General features: G+C 30.8%; 1 non-coding gene across 1 annotated transcript; it reads left to right on the forward strand.

Moving 5' to 3' along the window:
• Nucleotides 1-215: 215 nt before the first annotated feature.
• On the forward strand, nt 216-322 carry LOC139903043 (small nucleolar RNA R71). Its single transcript, XR_011777891.1, has one exon. It is a non-coding gene; the product is annotated as a small nucleolar RNA R71 (small nucleolar RNA).
• The last annotated feature ends 4,551 nt before the right edge of the window (nt 323-4,873 follow it).

Here is a 4,873-nt window from a genome sequence, read left to right on the forward strand (position 1 = left end):
AGCCATGGCTAGAATCGGCTCTAGCCGCTTTGGATGAATGTAAGATATCTTTTTCTTGGTGCCACTCATGTGAGTGGGAGGCTGTATTATCAATAATCTTGCGAGTTTCGGTAGCGGTTTTCTTCATAATGGAACCACCAGCGGCTGTGTCGATGTCTTTTCTTGTAGCGACGTCGACGCCTTTATAAAATATTTGAACTATTTGAAAAGTATCTAAACCGTGTTGAGGACATCCTCTCAACATCTTTTCAAATCTTGTCCACGCCTCAAATAACGTTTCATTTGGCTTTTGTGAGAATGTGGCAATTTCTCCTTGAAGTCTCACGGCTTTAGATGCCGGAAAGAATCTTTGAAGAAATTTCTCAACTAAAACAACCCATGTATCAATCGCTTCTTCGAGTAATGATTCTAACCAATCTTTGGCTTCCCAATGTAAAGTCCAAGGAAACAACATAAGATAGATCGTTTCATCCTCAATTTCTCGGATTTTAAATAGAGTACAAATCCTATTAAAAGTTCAAAGATGTTCGTTTGAATCTTCTTTTGCTATACCACCGAATTGGCATTGATTAGTGACCATGTGTAGGATTTGTCCTTTGATTTCAAAATCTGGCGGTCTAACTTCTGGCTGATTAATGGCATGACCTTGGCCCGTACGTGTGGCTTTCATTCGGTCTTCCATACTTTGAGGTTCTGGATCTGCCATATCTTGAATAGTTGAATCCGAATCACTAGAAGATTCTGATTTAACGGTTTCTTCCTCGATAACCTCCGTTTGAATAATTTGTGGTTCAGGAGGAATGATTAGTGGTTCAGGATCTCTGAATTGTCCTTGAATATCCTCCGGGTCCTCAATTGTGAAGTCGGGTTCAAAAAATGGATTATCGAAAATTTGAATTGGAGTACTTGTTCGACTAGAGGATGATTCTAAAGAAAAATCCACGGCGACAATATTGGCTAGATGTCTTAATCGAGTTACAGGTGGTGAATGTATGAAAGGTGGTGAATGTTTCGCTCGGTGCATTCACTGAATATCCTATTAGTTATAAATACAAAAATTATATAAGTTATCAAATTAATAGACTTTTCTGATTTTGCCCACGTTTCGAATAGCCAAAAGATGCAGCAGGTAGCCAGGACCCTTTAAATCGGAAATCCACAACTCGCCACTAACAAATCCAACTATTACTACGAACCAGAAAATTGGGGTTTATTGATTTAATTGCTTAAAATAATTTTTCGTCGAAATTTTGAAATAAAAATCTATGTCCTAAAAACTAGAGCGTAAAAATGAAAAAGAAAAAGCGCGTCGAAAAACAAAAAGTCGAAAAATAAACGTCGAAAAACAATCTAAAACTTAGAAACTAAAATTTTACGTTTAAAGCTTAGCGTCTAAAAACTTAAAAATTAAAAGTTGCGACTAAAGTCTTAAATCTAAAGGAACTAAAAATGCAATTCTAAAAAGGAAATCGACAATTACTTATAAGGCACTAAAATTTATAAAATACTAAAAGCGAAAAGCGATGTCGTAAAATTCTAAGGCTTTTAAAATCTAGTTCTAAGAAAAAGATCTTAAGGAAAATTACAGCAAAACTTAAAAACTAAAAATTAAACTAAGGCGAATAATGAAACTAAAACTAAAATTACGAGCTCAACGAATAAAAAGATACAAAATAATAAAAGATATAAAATAAAATTGATAAAAATAAAATTTTATATAAAAAATATTATTTTTATATTATTAGTTTATAAAAATATTATTCTATATATTTAATAATAATAATTAAACTTAAAAATACAAAATAAATATTAAAACTAAAAATATAAACTAATTAATTAAACTAACCCTAATTAAATTAATTAATATTAATTATAAACCCTAATTTTACAATTAATGCGTACTAGGTTCAGCTGTCAGACCAGCTCATGCGATCCCATGAGTTTTGGTCTTTTGGGTCATGCGATCGCATGGCCTGGGATTCCAGAAATGAATTTAGGCTTCGACAGGCTTCGGCCCCATTCTATATTTTTTTTTATTTTGATTTTAATTTTCTGATTTTAAATTATAGAAAATATTTATATAAAATATAATAAACTTATATTTTAAAATCTTAAAAATAAAAGTATTTTTTTTATTTTATAAAAAAAAATCTAAAAAAATAAATATATATATTTTCTATTATTTTATTATTACTTGTATATATATATATATATATATATATATATATATATATATTTAAAATTTATATATAATTATATTTTTACAAAAATAGTATAGCGTTCCGCTTTCGGATAGTGTTGTTCCCCGGCAGCGACGCCAAAAATATTTGTTGTCAAAGCGAAGGGGTACGAAATAGATATTAATTTTGAAACAAAATACTATTAAATACGATACAATTTACACAAGTTATTTATTAATCTATAGAATGGATATACCTAAACCTTGCTACAACACTTATAGGTAGTGTACCTAATTGTAGAGTAGTGTAGTTTTTAGTAAGTCCGGTTCGTTCCACAGGGATACAGATTGAAAACGTACTATATATTTTTGTACAGTTATATTTATACAACTATATATATATATATATATATATATATATATATATATATATATATATATATATATATATATATATATATATATATATATATAAGTAGTATTATTATTATTATAAAAGGGGGGTTTTACCATTTAACGATCGGTTTGTCAATTTTTAAGTCAAGCGTAAAGATAAATGACAATAATTAAAGTGCGTAAAATAAATAACAATATTTAAATGACGATAATTAAAATTGCGAATATTAAAAGTGCGATAATAAATAAAATTGCGATAGAATACAAGAATTATGCTTATTTAAACTTCCGTAATCATGACGTTTGACGTTCTTATTTTAATTTGTTACCCTGGGTTAATTGTCCTTTGTCCTGGACTATTTGATATGTCTATCTGATTTTTGTCCATAATAGTCCATCAGTCATAATTATAAAGTGCGAGTGTCCTCGTCAAATTACCCTTATACCCGAAGTCAAATATTCCAACTAATTAGGGATCCAAACTGTAACAAGGTCTTAATACTTTGTTAATAACTACACCAGGATATCGACTGTATGTAGTCCAAGGTCTTAATACTATGCTATCAATTATACCAGTTGTCACTGTATATAATCCACCCCTGTTTTAATGAGTCTATTGATTATTAATTCATACCCGTGTCCAGTCAAATGAACAATTATTAGTATTTATAAATATCCCGCCCATCATATCCAATAAGGCGTATGTGGTTATTTATAAATACGTCAAATTGTAAATCTCTATATTAAATTAACGAACTGTCATTCAGTTAAACAAATATAAAGTCCATTAATAATCAATAGTCCTGTGTCCACAAGTGTCGGTCTTTTGCCCAAACCCTAATTATGGTCCAAAGTTCAATAACCCCATCTTTAATATTTAGTCCAGCATCACGATTACTTCAGCTCAAATTAACATAATAATTACTTAGTTACGAGACATTAATTTAAAAAGGTTGAACGTAACTTACAATGATTATAAATCGCGTAGTGTTACACGGACAGAGTTTCGACTTAAAAAGTCATAAAATATTCGTTACAATAACTCAATTATTATTAAACTTAAATTAAAATTAAAATTATATAAATATATATTGAGAGAATAAGAGAGAAAGAATAATATGGTGTACCATTCGAGCCAGAATTCGTGTCAATTTATAGACTTGGCCAGACTTTTGGGGCCATGCGATCGCATGGGATTTACTCTTCATGGCCATGCGATCGCATGGCCAGTCTGTCCAGCTCAAAATGATTTCAAAACGTGAGCTGCCGACATATTTTAATATATATAATATAGTATATATAATTTTATATAATTATATATATTATATTATATTCTTGTGCATAGTTGACTTGTAATTTTAGCTCTGTTGAGTTGTACGTTGTTACTCGGATTATGTCCCGATTCCGGATTTTCGAACGTCTTTTCGTATGCTTAGATATCTTGTACTTTGCGTTCCGTGACTTGTACTATTATCAATATTTAGACGTTATTCATCAATAAATTGAACCACTTGGATTGTAACTTGTACGTTTGAGCATTCTGGTCATTTGCGTCTTCAAATCGCCGTTTCAGTCTTCTGTCTTCTTATTTTATTAATTAAACAATTATCACTTGAAAATAGAACAATTGCAACTAAAAGCTTGTCTTTCTGGAAGGATAATGCTATGAAATATGTGTTCATTTTTAGAATTATCAGGGATACACTGGAAACATTGAGGACAATGTTCGTCTAAGTGTGGGATGTTGGTATAAACTTTTTATGCTATATTAAAATAACCCATTATGAAGATTCCAAGTTCTTAAGCCAAATTTCAAAATTTTTAACAAGAGAAAGCCTTTTCGAAAAAGTATTTTTGAAAACCTAAAACGTTTGTAAATAAAATTAAGGCTTAAGTAAGGAAAAAATCTTGTTGGGACGAACCAAATCTCTAATAGAGCATTGCATGACTAGGCATTATAGACCTAAATTGATTATGGTGAGGCACCCAATTAAGACCAACATTCATCTTGAATGCTTCGCTGTTTTCCGTTGAGAGTGCCGATGTCTGTGCTCAGAATCAGAACTTGCTCTAGATCTGCATTTCCAAGTAATGAAATGTGATTCGGTTATAATCAGAAGAGCTAGCCATTTGTCAAAATAAGCCTTTCACACCTTCACTACTTCTACCACACCACCCTATCCACATCATCTTTACTATCACTCGAAGATCCAGAAAATGAGATTCCTCCCAAAAACCCGATGTTATAAACCTCTCAAGTATCATGACAAAGGTCTTGAAAAAGTTTACCGGCAAAAA

This window comes from Rutidosis leptorrhynchoides, chromosome 3, assembly GCF_046630445.1.
Source record: "Rutidosis leptorrhynchoides isolate AG116_Rl617_1_P2 chromosome 3, CSIRO_AGI_Rlap_v1, whole genome shotgun sequence".
Taxonomy (NCBI): Eukaryota; Viridiplantae; Streptophyta; class Magnoliopsida; order Asterales; family Asteraceae; genus Rutidosis; species Rutidosis leptorrhynchoides.